Here is a 16,074-nt window from a genome sequence, read left to right on the forward strand (position 1 = left end):
CCACCTTGATATACACAATAACCCCAACACCACCAGCCTCCTGAACAATGTCGCAACACTCTGCCTCAAACAACTTGTCAATGTCCCCACCCACGCAGCTGGGCACACCCTCAACCATGTCTTCTCGGCAGGGAACAACATCACCATCTCTCACATCTCCGAACACCATTGGACCAACCACAGATGCGTCCACTTCGTCTTCACGAAGAACACTGCACACCACTATGCCCCCTGCAACCTGGCAAATTCTGGTGCAAAGTCACAGAAGCGCAACTCATCAATGCACTCTGCCACTCCTACCCACTAGATTCAGCAAACGCAAATTAATCCGCACTTAATCTACGCCACCTGATTTCGGAATGTGCTAACAGTGTAGCTCCCCTCAGGAACCCCACAGGAAACCAACAAGGAAAAACACATAGATGGTTCAATGCAGACCTACAAGAGTCCAAACGCTCCTGGGGGCAATTGGAATGGAAATGGAGGAGCAGCAAATCAACAGAAGACTGCATGGCCTACAAGAAAGCAGTCACTGCGCACCACCAGAACATCAAAGCCGCTAAGAAAGCTGCCATTCAAGAATGCCTCTGCACCAGAGCTCACAACAGCAATGAGCTCTTCACCACCATCAAAGAGTTCACAAACCCCAGGACAGACACCTCAGCCACCCCTCCCTCTTATGACCTCTGCAACAACCTTGCCACCTTCTTCCACTGGAAAATCCAGGACATTTACGAAGGCTTCAAGAACCAAAACCAGCCTGCACTGCTCACAAACAACACCAAGGACTCTGCGCCTCACCAGATCTTGAACTTCTACACCCCCATCACCACAGAGGAAATCCAGAAATCCAGAAACTCATAAACTCCATCCACTTGGGAGTGCCCTCGGATCTGTGCCCACATCACATCTTCATCCTGGCCAGCACCACAACCGCACCAGAGCTCTGCCGGACTATCATCCGATCCTTCGAGACCCCCACCTTCCCATCCGACTGGAAGCAGGCAGAGATCGACCTGCTACTCAGGAACTCCACCCACCCACGCACTCGTCAGTAGCAAACTGGACTGCGACAATGCATTCTATGCCTCCATCACCAAGCAACTGCAATCAAGGTTACAAAGAATCCAGAATGCAGCAGCCAGGGCTCACCCTGGATATCCCCCGACACAGCAATAGATCTCCCAACTCAAACACCTACACTGGCTCCCAGCCAACAAGCGCATCACCTACAAACTTCAGATACACACCTACAAAGCACTACTCAACATAGGAACAGCCCACCTCAACCACTGCCTCACCTTCTATGTACCCAAAAGACAACTCCGTTCTTCCCAGCTTGTCCTTGCAGCAATTCTCAAGTTCTGGAAAAATGCAGTAGGAGGAAGATCCTTCTCCTACCTCGCAGCCCAAACATAGTATACCCTGCCTCTCAAACTCAGACAAACCACATCACTGAAGAGGTTCAGGAAAAACCTCAAGACCTGGCTATTCAATTAAGCAGCATGCCCGCATACAGCGCCTTGAGACCCCACAGGTGACTAGCCGTGCTTTAGAAGTACTGATTGATTGATTACTTGAACGTCTGAGACTAAATTGTACGTTAAGGCACCACACCTGTTTCCACAGTTACTGATCAATGCGGAATAGCTATTTTTCAATTTAAGCTTTAAAAAATCATAACGTTAGTTCTCCTAAATTGGGTTTTTGTCATTTTTGTGCATTTCATTTTTCTAAATGTGCCCATTTTTAAAACATTAATTTGGGATTTTTTTGTTGTATTTTAACTTTACTATTATTTGAGTGCTGTATAAACACACTATTTGCCTCTAAGTTAAGCCTGACTGCTTGTGTACCACGTTAACAAAGGTTTGGGAACAAGTTAATTTAGTGACTGTTTCTGGTTAATCCTCACAAGGATTGTGATTATCATTTCTCAACTAATAAACTCAATTTCATATAACTTCAAATTATAAGTTAATTTCCCTGCTTGATACACATGCAAAATAATTTAAATGTATTTTGCAAAAACTGCATAAAGCTCATATCACAATGCCAAACGGGCTTCAAATACCAGGGTAACACTTGTGATAACATACTGTTTCTATCATTACTGGTAACTTGGGTAATTTACCTAAAAAAAAAAAAAAGAAAAATGAAGGTTTGTCCTTTACAGATTACCTAATGGTTTGTGATTGCGAACATAGATATATTTTATGGCAAGCAATTAAACTGTGGGTTTCCCTGGTCACTCTTGAGTGCCAATTAACTGCTATATTAGGTAAAGTTCAAAGTAGCACAAAAAAATGTTTACAAAGATCTGAAACAGGTGTGCCTACTGGTGCCCCTGCAATTTGACCCTTAAAAAGCTGACCTGGGATAACATATTGCAGAAGCTCATTACCTAAACCCAAAATTATGTTCAATTCTGCTTTATATACACCAATGACAGATCTCCTGGACCACACAAGAATGTAGCTATAACGTACCTCATGCACTGCATTAGTTGAACATAAAAAAGGACCTGATACTAAATACAAAATGTTCAGCTTAGGTGCTAAATTACAGAAAGTGACCTGGGGGCGCAACAGACATGTGCGCCTGCTTTGTGTACCCCCAGGGCACTTTAGTGCTACAGAAGGGGCTACAGACGCATGTGTGGCCCCTTCTGTAATACAGATAGCACTGGCGGACATATAGTGCCAGTGCTATATCAAGAGGGAATTCCCTCATTTGCATGGGGGTGTGGCACCATGCAAATAAGGGAATCTCTTTACCTCTGCGCCCGCGCTATATTATGGACACGGGCACAAAGGCAAATAAACTGTCAGGAGGCACACTGACAGTATGCCACAAAAAGGTGGCACGCTGTCAGTCTGCCCCTTGCTGGCAGCTCTCAGGAGGGGGCCTTTGGATTCCCCAGTCACCCCCTTGCAGGTGGGTGCAGTCACGCACAGCACCCACCTGCAAGGGATATTTATCTAAATCCTAAAGTTCATGCAGGTTGCCACCTTCACAGTAAAACAAAAAACGGAGCAACCTTGAAGCAGCCGCTCTGTATTTCACTTCAATGCGCTGCCCCCCAGGGCATCATGAGTTTGTGAGTGCCCTGGAGAGAGCACATTTATTGTAATAAGGCACGCTTTGCCTGGTTGCGCATGTCACACCTAAGGGTGAGTTGTGCGCAAACAGAGAGTGCGCCCTATGTGTAATAGGGCCCCTGGTTGTTATCGGATGTAGCTGTTGCAAAATGGTTAAGTGCCAAATTGGTGACACTGTCAATGGGAGAACAGCAACGGTGTGTAAATGATGGAATGCTGTGACCAAAAACCACATTTATCAGTACATACATTAAAAAAAAATGGTTTGACCAATGATTTAAATAAACTACATAAAAATCTGAATGCACCAAAAATTACACTGTTTAGGTTTGTGATCTCCCTGAAATTTATGTGGTGTGAGATGCTGGGATTATATTTTCTTAGTCCCTTCACCCTCCCCTCCCCCCTCTTTGCAGGGACTATATGTGAAGATTTACCCTGTGGGAACTAACCTTTCCCAATGCTCTTATAATATAGTAATTACAGAAAGATGTTAAGAAAAAAATCATGATACAGCATCCTGCTACAAATTTGTATAAATAGCTTTACTTAATCATGCCCACAGAACTATCCTTATGGGGCTCTGAACACGTTAATAACCTTTTGACAATTTTCTTCACAATTGTCATTTGCGATTGATTACATAAACACATTACTAAATGTTAACTATCATGTAATTTAAGTACAGTACTGAAAAATTAGTCAGATGATTAGCTCACTGTGTCCTACGGATGCACAGAAAATAGATTTTGATGCTAATCTATTTCTCAGCTAATAATCAGAGCAAATCAAGTCCAAGGAAAGGGGTGCAAGGATATTCACCCTATTAAGTGCTCACAAATGTCAAGATATAGGAATAGTAAGATATAAGTAAACAACACCTAGTTAAATTAAATTACAGGCCAATGTAGTTAGATGAAAAAGCCAGGTTGAGGCTGCTTGGTTACTTTTTATTTTTTTTATTTTTTATTTTTAAAAGATCACTATTACCACCAGGCATCACTTTCTTCATATGACTGTGTAATAACAGCTCACATAGATTAGGCATATGATTATAGAACTGTTCTAGAATTGACTGTGTGTGTGTGTGATGGTAGTCATGTTTAAGTTCCCCCATAGATAGTGCATGCTTATAGTGATGTCCAGGTCCCCACACAGATAGTGTTTAATTATAGTCCATCTGAAGTCACCACAGAGATAGTATTTCTGTGGGGACTCAGGAATCCCTATTGTCACACACTGTGTCATTATATTGATGCTCAGTTACCCACAGAGATAGTGTGTGATTAAACGGATGCCAAGGTCACCACATAGATAGTGTGAGGTTAAAGGGATACCCAGGTCACCACTGAGGTAGTGTGTGAGTATAGTGATGTTAGGTCCCCACAGAGATAGGGTATTTTACTATAATCACTGTGAAGTCCCCAAAGAGATGCTCCAGCACCAACGACATCCCACCTTTGCAAGACCTCTGCGGCTCCCTCGCCACCTTCTTTCACCGCAAGATCACAGACATCCACAACAGCTTCAACAACATGACCCCACCAGCAGCCATCAACAACTACGACTCATCGTCCCCCAACCACACCAACCTCCTGCTCTCCTGGACACACGTCAACGATACTGACACCATCAAAGTAATGAACACCATTCATTCCGGCTCTCCCTCCAACCCCTGCCCGCACTACATCTACAACAGAGTGATCTCCGTCATCGCCCCCAACTCCGCATGATCATCAATAGCTCCTTCGAGACTGCCACCTTCCCGGAAAGCTGGAAGCACACCGAGATCAGCGCCTTACTCAAGAAACCCCAGATGGACCCTAAGGACCTCAAAAACTACTGGCCCATCCACCTGCTTCCTTTCCTTGCAAAGGTCCTGGAGAAGATCGTCAACAGGCAACTGTCCCACCACCTGGAAGTAAACAACACTCTGGACTGGTCCCGATCCGGCTTTCACAGCACCGAGACTGCCTTCATCGCTGCCACAGACGACATACGGACCCTCATGGACAAAGGCGAAACCGAAGCCCTCATCCTCCTGGACCTCTCGGCCGCCTTTGACACTGCCTGCCACTACACCCTGTGAACACGCCTCCACGACGCAGGGATCCGTGACAAGGGCCTGGACTGGATCACCTCCTTCCTCTCCGCCAGAACACAGAGATTCCGCCTTTCTCCATTCCTATCTGAAGCCACCAAGACCATCTGCGGCGTAGCACAGGGCTCCTCCCTCAGCTCGACACTCTTCAATGTCTACATGGCACCGCTCACCAAAATCATCCGATCTCACAACCTCAACATCATCTCTTATGCCGACGACACCCAGCTGATCCTCTCCCTCACCAAGGACCCCTCCACAGCTAAAACCACCCTCCACAAGAGTATGAAGGCCGTCGCCAACTGGATGAAGAAAAGTCGACTAAAACTAAACTCGGATAAGACAGAGGTCCTCATCCTTGGCCCCACCCCCTCCGCTTGGGACGCCTCCTGGTGGCGGTCCACGCTGGGAGCTGCACCAATGCCCACCAACCACACCAGCAACCTGGGTTTCATCCTTGACTCATCGCTCTCCATGACCCAACAAGTCAACACCCTCAGCATGCTTCACAAAATCTACAGGTGGATCCCTACCGAAACCAGGAGGACGGTTACCCAGGCCCTCGTCAGCAGCAGACTGGACTACGGCAACGCTATCTATGCGGGAACCACAGCAGCTCTCCAGAAAAGACTGCAACAGATACAGAACGCCTCATCCTCAACATCCCCCACCACAGCCACATCACAGCCCACCTGAGAGACCTACACTGGCTTCCCGTCAACAAAAGGATCACATTCAAACTCCTAACCCATGCCCGCAAAGCACTCTACAACGCCAGACCAGCATACCTTAACGATCATCTCACCTTCTACACCCCGAACTGTCAGCTCCGCTCGGCCGTCCTCGCCACTGTCCCACGCATCCACAGGACAACAGCCGGTGGCAGATCTTTCTCCTACTTTACGGCCAAGACCTGAAACACCCTTCCCATCCACCTATGCCATACCAAGGACCTTCAGGAGACTCCTCAAGACCTGCAGTAGCATTTTCTCCCCTCCCCCCAAGCGCCTTGAGATCTTCACAGGTGAGTAGCACGCTCTACAAATGCATTGATTGATTGTGACTTTATTTTTTCAAGTTCAGGTATTGTGATTATAGTAATAGTGAAGTGATAATGTGTGATGTTGAAGTCACATAAGATAGTGTGTGATGGTGGAAATTATCAGGTCTCCCCAGAGCTAGTGAATTATTATAGTTATGTTGAAGCCCCTGCAGAGATAGTATGTGATTATTGTAATATTCAGGTCCCCTCAGAGTTATGGCCTGATTTAGATCTTGATCGTCTTACTGCGATCCTGGCAGTCCCAAGTACTCTGGCCAGCCGATGGAGTAGTGCACACCATATTTAGCTGTTAGCGGTTGACAAACAAACTACAGCAACAGTGGTTTCCAGTGCTGGCTGATAGTAGTCTGCTGCCATCAGGCTGGCAGCGTACCGCCGAGCAGATTTAGATGTCCCTGCTGTACTGTCTGACTGTAGTGGTTTAGCGATGGAGGAGGGGTCTCCCATTGGATATATTTGTTGATATAGGCCAAATACAGCTACAGCAGTATTTGACAGAATGACTGGTAACAAAGCACACAGTAGTAGCACTTAGCTGAGCCTTGAAAAGAAGAGCTTTGCAACCACAGCTGCGGGTGAGGGGACCCAAAAGAAGCACAGGGATGTGCTTACGGAGATGTCCGATACTTGAAGGGCACACCACCAAAGCTGCTGGGTGGTGGCTCGGCCCACCTCAAGAGGTCTTCAGGAAGTGAGGGCTCCAATGGAAACCAAGAAAGAGGCACGGCTCCACTGACTGTTAAAGATGATCCAGAGGCCAGTATGTCACGAGACACCCAATATAGTGTGCATAAACTAATTCGGAGAGAGCTCCAGTCGGAATGTTCGATAATCCTGCAAACCGTTACAATGCTGCTGCCATCCTGAAACCACCACCACCCTTCCATACCGTCAAAAGCAGAAAATATTGGTGAAAGGTAGACTGCTTGGAAGGGACATTTAAGGATTTTATAGATGCGATAGAAGAAACAGATAAAATAAAGATTAGCAAATACCTCAAGAATCTTGGTGGTGATAGTATAAATAAGTTATAAAGAAAATGCTGCGTACTGATGGTTACGTACTGTTAAATGAAAAACACCTTGAATCTTGAGTTAAATCCATTGCTGAATGTAGAGTACAAAAGGTACGTTTTCAGTCAAGAATGACAAAGAATTGGTGAAACCATAAATGAATTTGTGAGACAGGATACGCTCATAAAACACTGCAAATTCATTGAGTTTAATGACGAAGAAGCAATACGTCTCAGTTATTAACTGATGCTTGTCAGATTTCTTCAGACGACGAATGCTGAGAGAAACTCTTAGTCTGGGCCACCTTCTCATGGCTGCCAGAGCGTGCTGAGTGTGCTAAGCGACAAGCTGCTGACATAGAGAACGGAGGTGCCAAAAGTGACTCAGTCATAAACATGAAAAGTAATCAGAAACACAAAGCTAAATGACACAACATGATGTCTCCACAGGGAAAAAAGTTGTGTTTCAGATGTGGATTGTCATTTCCACACAAAGGTAAATGGCCCAGCATTGGACAGATATTTAAAGGCTGCGGTAAAGAGAACCATTCTGTGACTGTTTGTAAAGTGGAAGAAAAAGTAAATTCATCACAGCGAGAAGACAAAATGGCTGACTGAACATTCCAAAAGCGATATTCAATGCGCATCCACAAGACCAAGCAGCAACATCAGTTGTGATAAACTGATACCCAACAAAACTAATCACATCTAAATCCTCATCGAAAAGTTTCAGTATCAGTATTGAGTAAAAGTGAAGAATATAATGATTGTGTAATGTCAATGTTTACCTCAGAAAAATGTGCACATGTTGGACTGGCCGCATGTGTGGAGAAATACCAGTCAAAGAAGTGCTGACATGACAAAGCACTCAAGTCATTCGAACATTGTCCTAAAACTGCACCGAAAATAAATGGTTGTTCAAAACCTTTTATCATCAACAGTGATGCATTGATAAATATTATGCCTAAGGAGAAGCATGATGAATGATCTCCATTACGACTGACGCCATCAAAGACATAAGCGTACACCTGGGCTGCATTAAAGCCTTTGACAAGTAAAGGTTAATTGGTAGTGACTCTGAAGCACACAAAGGCAAAAGTGCAAGCCCTCATTTAAGTACTTCAAGGTATACATCAAGTGCCTGTCTGCTCAGTTTCAGCACAGCTGCTGACATGGGACTGATATCCGTGAACTACAATATGAATGCTCATCATGAAAACCTAAGTCCGTTCACTTTGTTATTTCATGGGCTAGGAAAACGTAAATTTATTAACGAATAATTGCATATCAATGAGGAGGTTTGCCCTGTTGCTCAAAGACACAGAAGAATTGCATTTCTTTTACAAAAAGCTGTTGAAAAGGAACTTGAACCATTACTTAAACATGATATCATTAGCCTTCCACTGGTCCAACACCACAAGTTTCTCCCATAGTAGTAGTACCAAAAAAGGGCAGCAAAAAAGCTATACACATCTGTGTGTTGCAAATGCGTCAAGTGAACAAGGCAATTGAAAGAGAATGACATCCAGGTCCACACATTTCTCAATTGTGTTCCCATGTCAGCAGTGTGAAAGTCTTCTCTAGCCTTGATTTAAACAAAAAAAAAAAAAATTGTTTTCATCAGTTAGAACTCCAGTTAGAATTTCAGGTACATTAGAACCTTTTCTTCACATATTGGTCTGCTCCGGTCCAAAAGACTAAGATTTGGTATGTCATCAGCTGCTAGACATTTTTCAAAATGTCATTAGACATATCATACAACCTGTTGTGAATGCTTTCAGCTATGGCTGTGACATACTGGTTTTCAGAGCTACTCAGAAAGAACATGATAAAGTGTTACGGCAAATGTGGTGTTTACTTGTTGATGCAGGTTTAATGCTAAATGCTGAGAAATGTGAATTCAACAAGACCGATCTAAAATTCTTTGGCCATATCTGTTCTGAAGGGGACATCATTCCTGATCAAGATAAGTTACAAGCATTGTCAACTGCCACTCCCCCACAATATGGTTCCATGTTACATTCATTCCTTGGCGTGGTCAGTTGCTGTTCCACACATACAAGACTTTGCCACTGCGAGTACGCCATTGAGAGAGGTAACAAAAAATAATGTTTCATTTCGGTGGTCACATGAATGTGAGAAGTTTTACAAGAATTAAATAAGCTATTGAAAACACTACTAAAATGCATATTTTGATCCAAAGCTACATACTGAAGTTGTTGACGCCAGCCCAGTCGGGTAAGGCGCTCTCCTCGCGCAACACAGCGGACAGCCAAATGCTCAGACATATTGTAGCTCATGCAAGTAAACATTTATCACAGACTGAACGTGCATATTCACAAGCTGAAAAAGAAAGTTTAGCAGTGTTGTGAGCCTTTGAACATTTCTATGTACGGAAAACCTTTCATGCTTGTGAGAGATCATCAATAATTGCTGACTCTATTTAGCAATGCAAAAGACAAGATACCGCCTCGCATTTAACTTTGGGGGTCTAGGAATAATACAATGACATGATTGTGCATTGTTCAGGGAAAGATCAAAACCGTGCTGACTAATTATCAAAAGTGCCTATACAATGCCAAGGTACCCCATCTAAGACTGCTGAAGCCTACACACATTTTCTTGTGAAATCAAACACACTAGCTGCCATTTTGTTGGACCAACTGTCACTGCCATGAGTCAAGATAGTGACATGCTATGTTTAAAAGATATTATCACCCATCAGTCATAGAATCAACACACTCAACCTCTTACCAGTGACAGCAAGTATGAGAAGTAAAAAAGAAAAAGTCAAAGATTAACTTTATGTGACACAAAAATGAATTATTTTGAGGGATTCAAGAATTGTCATATGAGGGTGTTAGAAATTGGGTCTTTGGTTGACAGTCAGGTTAACCCCTGTTCAAGCAAGGACCCTCACTCTAGTCCGGGTAAAAGAGAATCACCCTCAGCTAACCCCTGCTTACCCCCTTGGTAGCTTGGCAGAGCAGTAGGCTTAACTTCAGAGTGCTAGGTGTAAAGTATTTGTACCCACACACACAGTAACTTAATGAAAACGCTACAAAATGACACAACAGTTTAGAAGAATAGGAAATATGTATCTAAACAAAACAAGACCAAAATGAAAAAAATCCGACATACACACGTCAAGTTATGAATTTTTAAAGATTAAACTCAAAAATAGCCCTTAGAAACGCAAAATGCTTTGAGGTGTTAACACGGCGTCGTGACTGAGTCGTTCCCAACAAGCGGACACCAGCGGCGCCGGAAACGGAGTCCCGTAGACCCCAAAGTACAGTACCTTTGGTGAAGAATGAAAACCAGTCGGTGCGCGAAGTCGGGGATAGCGACGAAACGTTGAATCCGTGCACTTCGAGCGCCATCGGTCATGACGTGGTTCGGCGACTTCTACGGAGTCACGGACTTCAGCGGGGCTGCAGTGGCGTCAGGCCTGCGAAGGTCGGCGCATTCCAGCGAAGATCACGGAGTTGGTTGCAGGCGGCGTCACCGGATTCAGCAGCGGCGTCGGTCCGAAAGTCATCCGAAGTCGATTTCCTTGGATTTCCACCAGCTTTCCTTTCAAGGGCCCAGGGACTGGATAGGGCACCACTTGTCAGAGCAAGAGTCTCTCCAGAGACTCCAGGTGTTGGAAGAAAGAAGTCTTTGCTGTCCCTGAGACTTCAAACAACAGGAGGCAAGCTCTAAATCAAGCCCTTGGAGATTTCTTCACAAGATGGAAGGCACACAAAGTCCAGTCTTTGCCCTCTTACTCTGGCAGAAGCAGCAACTGCAGGATAGCTCCACAAAGCACAGTCACAGGCAGGGCAGATCTTCTTCCTCAGCTCTTCAGCTCTTCTCCAGGCAGAGGTTCTTCTTGGTTCCAGAAGTGTTTCTAAAGTCTGTGGTTTTGGGTGCCCTTCTTATACCCAGTTTCTCCTTTTGAAGTACGCCTACTTCAAAGTAAAGTCTCTTTTGAATGTGAAATTCTGCCTTGCCCAGACCAGGCCCCAGACACTCACCAGGGGGTCGGAGACTGCATTGTGTGAGGACAGGCACAGCCCTTTCAGGTGTAAGTGACCACTCCTCCACTCTCTCCTAGCACAGATGGCTCATCAGGAAATGCAGACTACACCCCAGCTCCTTTTGTGTCACTGTCTAGTGTGAGGTGCAACCAGCCCAACTGTCAAACTGACCCAGACAGGGAATCCACAAACAGGCAGAGTCACAGAAATGGTATAAGCAAGAAAATGCTCACTTTCTAAAAGTGGTATTTTCAAATACACAATCTTAAAATCAACTTTAATAAAAGATGTATTTTTAAATTGTGAGCTCAGAGACCACAAACTCCACATGTCCATCCGCTCCCAAAGGGAATCTACACTTTAATCAGATTTAAAGGTAGCCCCCATATTAACCTATGAGAGGGACAGACCTTACAACAGTGAAAAACTAATTTAGCAATATTTCACTGTCCGGACATATAAACCACATCACTATATGTCCTACCTTAACCATACACTGCACCCTGCCCTTGGGGCTACCTAGGGCCTGCCTTATGGGTGTCTGACATGTAAGAAAAGGGAAGGTTTTGGCCTGGCAACTGGGTACACTTGCCAAGTTGAATTTACAGTCAAAACTGCACACACCGACACTGCAGTGGCAGGTCTGAGACATGATTACAGAGCTACTTATGTGGGTGGCACAACCAGTGCTGTAGGCCCACTAGTAGCATTTGATTTACAGGCCCTGGCACCTCTAGTGCACTTTACTAGGGACTTACTAATAAATCAATTACGCCAACCATAGATAAACCAATCAACAATACAATTTACACAGAGGGCATATGCACTTTAGCACTGGTTAGCAGTGGTAAAGTGCTCAGAGTTAAAAAAAACAACAGCAACAGGTCAGACAAAATAGGAGGCAGGAGGCAAAAAGATTGGGGATGACCCTGCATAAACTAAAAAGTCCAACAGAGAGGGTCTGCGACAGCAAGTGATTGAAGAGGCCCATGAAGGACATCATGTAATCGATGCCACTAAACAAGGTCTCTGAGATAGTCTGGTTGTCTCATCTCGATGAAAAAGTTATAAACCTGTCATCTATGCAACTGCTTGTCAGTGAAAAGCATTCAACATCCTTTGAACATGTCTGATTTACCAAAGCATCCCTTGGAAAGGATTGCTGTTGACTTTTTTGGTCCACTTGACAATGGACATCACTGGATGGGAATTGTGGATGAATACTTTCGCTTCCCATTAGTTGAAGATCTCACATCTTGCACTCAAGAAAGAGTCATTGAGAGATTAGATGGCATCTTTGTGACATGGAGGCATTCTTACGATTTTGAAAACTGTCAATGGCTCACCTTTTAATGGAAGAGAGTTCAGAGACTTCCTCAATCTGATTCATATGAAGAATCAGAAGAGCGGATCCATGCTTAAAGCCTTATTGAACATTTAGTAAGTACACAAAACAAAGCTGTTCACATGCTATGTTAGAAATGCTCAAGTTCAAGCCTTTCTTGAATTCCACGTTATGAGCTTCCTGTTTGACTCTTCACTCGACCACAGGTGAACGCACTGCAACATTGATGTTCAGGAGAGACAGAATGACTAAGTTGCCTCAGTCGACCAATGGCAGATCGAAAACACGTGCAACAGACTTGGGTCATAAACAGAAAATGAAGCCTATGCCAACAAATGGCAACATGCAAAGAACATTATCTTCATCTGAGGAGACCGAGTGCTTGTTCATCAGCCACGACAACGTAAACCTGATGGTCCTTTTGATGCCGAGCCATTTCACATTGTAACCAGTAAAGGGCACATAGTGACTGTCCAACATCTAGGAAAGTCTATCACGCAATATTCCTTGCACTTCAAACATGTGGCTCAATGCTTGTCAGACCCTTATGTCAATGTAGATACTGACTAGGGAGGACACTTGGAGAATCCCAGACTGCCATTGCCCCTGCATCACCGAAGCAGATCATGAACACTCTGACTACTGGTTCCCAGTTTTCAAAGAGACAATCCAGATTAGTCATCAAAGCACCATGAAGGCTCATTGAAGAGTTATAGGCCCTGATTATGACATTGGTGGGTGGCGGAGGCTGCCCGCCAATGCCATACCGCCATCAGGCCGCAACCCCGCCGGCCCTATTTTGATTTCCCCACTGAGCTGGCAGGCGGAAATGGTGTAATACATAGCTCCATGTGGCGTATTGCTTCATAGGTACCCGGGCAGGGGGGGAGACGTTACAATGACTGTCAAGTTCAAGACCTTGTCGGGGTAGTCTTTTACGACCAACATGTTGAAGCCCATTTAGAGATACTCTGTGTGGATACTTATGTTCAATGCCCCACAAAGATAAAGTGTGATTGATTATATTGATACCCTGGTCTCCACAGACATAGTAAAATTAGTGGACTAATGTATCCACTAGAAAGATTTTTTTTAAACTCCTACCCATGTTTGAATCCTAATGCTTCTACCTAGCCTTTCATTCTTACAAGGTTGGTAAAATGGCTACCATTGAGTTGAGCAACAATAAACGTATGTTATTCAGCATCAAGATGACACCAGAAGTGAATGTACAGTTTATTAAAAAAACATGTAATGATGTGATGTGGTAAGATTGGTATTTAAGACTCCACAGGATGTAGACTGGAACTATCCCATTGATCTGACAATCCCACTTTAAATGCAGCTTTAATTGGCTTTACATTTTTCACCCAGAAGACATACACTTTTTTAAACATTTACATATCAGAGTTCTTGTTTTGTTTTCCAGTCACCACCCTATAAATAGTCTCTAGAAGGAAGATAGAACTTGATGATTTCATTAAACTTCTCAGCTGATTATTTCTGACCCTGTACATTTATTACATATGAAAAATAAGTTCAGGGAAAGACACATGTTTTCATTATGTCTCTAGAATTAAAAAAAGAAATATTGGGTCTCTACTTTCAAAGCTTTTATTTCTCTCAAATTATTTATTCTTCTTCCCCCTTCTCTGTGTTCTTTGCTAGCTAGTTAGCCTAGCACTCTATATAAATACATAAAGCTTGTTTAACAAAGTTAAAAGGTTTGCTGCATTTGGGAGCACAAGTTCTGTAAGGGGTACATACAACGGGTTTTCATGCATGGGGGTAGCTGTCACTTTGTGCAAGAGTAATAAAAAGACATTGACCGTGGTGCAACTGTCTGGTAATGGGAAACGTAACATTCTCAAGATGTGCACATGCTAAACATGGGAGACTTTCACAAAGTTGAAAAATCCATTCGAACTGAATGTGAATTCACGTTTTGATGTGGGGTGTGAAACAGGAATTCTTGAACAGGAAGTAGAGAAGGTACTTCGGCAATGGTGCAACTGAAGTCTTCATAAAAAGTCATGTTTATGACAGAGCTGAAGATACTGATTTTAGAAGGCCAAATCTTATACATGAGTCTGACAATTTGAGTTGCTGAACTGAGCTGGTAGGCTCATTGTGTAAGAGTAGGGAAAGTCGCTGTGGCTGATATACACATGCCATTTTCATGTTGATAAAGAACTCAAATGTGCCCACATTAATAAAAATGTCTTTCACAGTGTTAAAAAAACAAATGTGAGGAGCCCAAATGTTGTATATTGGTGTTTTTGGGGTTTACTCCCCCAAATAGACCGGTGAATCTTGTGTTTAGGAATTAAGAGAATTTAAAAAGCCGTGCAACAGCCTTTAAAAAAAAAAAAGAAAAAAAAAAAACTTTAAATATGCCCAGGTTAAAGTCGGGAGTCTTTCACAAAGTTAAAAATCACTTTTACAGGTGAGGGTTCTTTGAACATAGAGTATTAATCTCTGTTTTCTGAATTGAGCTGGTAGGCCCCTTTGTTCCAGAGAAGAAAAAAAACACAATTTGACCGTACATTTTTCATGGGAAATGGAACTTTGTCAAAATGTTAAATATAGCAGTCTTTCACAAAATAGAAATATTTACTTGGTTAGGAATACACGTTTTGTCCATGGGTCTTACAGTAGATTGCCAAAATAGTGCTACGGTTACCTTAATGGAAAAATAGGGAAAGTCACACTGGCAGTAATGCAATGAACTTTTTTTCTCGGGGAAAGTAACATTATTGAAATGTGCCCATATTAATAGTAGGGTTAATAGTAATTTTTTTTTTTTGTTTGTTTTTTTACAATCTTTAGTCCAAAGCTTGGTAGCCCATATTGTCTACCTGGGTTATATAACTGGGTTTTATCAATGGCACTGTTGGTTCTCTTGATAGACTACTTTCGACAGTTGTAAAACTTCCTTTTTCATGGAAAAAGAGACATTCTTAAAATGTTACTATGTGAAATATAGAAGCCTTTAACAGATTGAAAAACAGCATTTTTTGAGCCCTACAAGATTTTCTAAAAGGGGCTGGTAGTGCAAGGTTAGAGAAAGCAAGAGACATTACAGGGACTTGCAGTCCCAGGATTCTGTTCTTTGCCTCCCCAGAGGAGGGTGAGATTGAGGAAGCAGGCCTTGCACATCATGCCTCCACGTGGGATGTAAGAGATATTATAGAAACTTTCAGTCCTAGGATCCTTATTTTTAGGCTGCCCAGATCAGAGGTGGAGGATGTGGGCTGGGACATCTGCACATAAAGCTTTGTCATCATTCCCACAGCATGGGACGCATGCATGCTGCACCCGGGCCAAAGGTCAGGCTGCACATGCCTGTCAAACTTGGTTAAATTCTATTGCCAACAGTTATAAAATAAACTCTAAACTGGTTCACAAGTAAAAAAGGATTTCTTTAATA

The 16,074-nt window shown here is 43.4% G+C and overlaps 1 protein-coding gene across 4 annotated transcripts in view; it reads left to right on the plus strand.

Moving 5' to 3' along the window:
• Positions 1–16,074, plus strand: part of LOC138284105 (transient receptor potential cation channel subfamily M member 7-like) — a 1,183,984-nt gene that overhangs the window by 98,892 nt on the left and 1,069,018 nt on the right. The gene's annotated exons all lie outside the window — the stretch shown is intronic.

The sequence above is a fragment of the Pleurodeles waltl genome, chromosome 3_1 (genome assembly GCF_031143425.1).
Source record: "Pleurodeles waltl isolate 20211129_DDA chromosome 3_1, aPleWal1.hap1.20221129, whole genome shotgun sequence".
Classification (NCBI taxonomy): Eukaryota; Metazoa; Chordata; class Amphibia; order Caudata; family Salamandridae; genus Pleurodeles; species Pleurodeles waltl.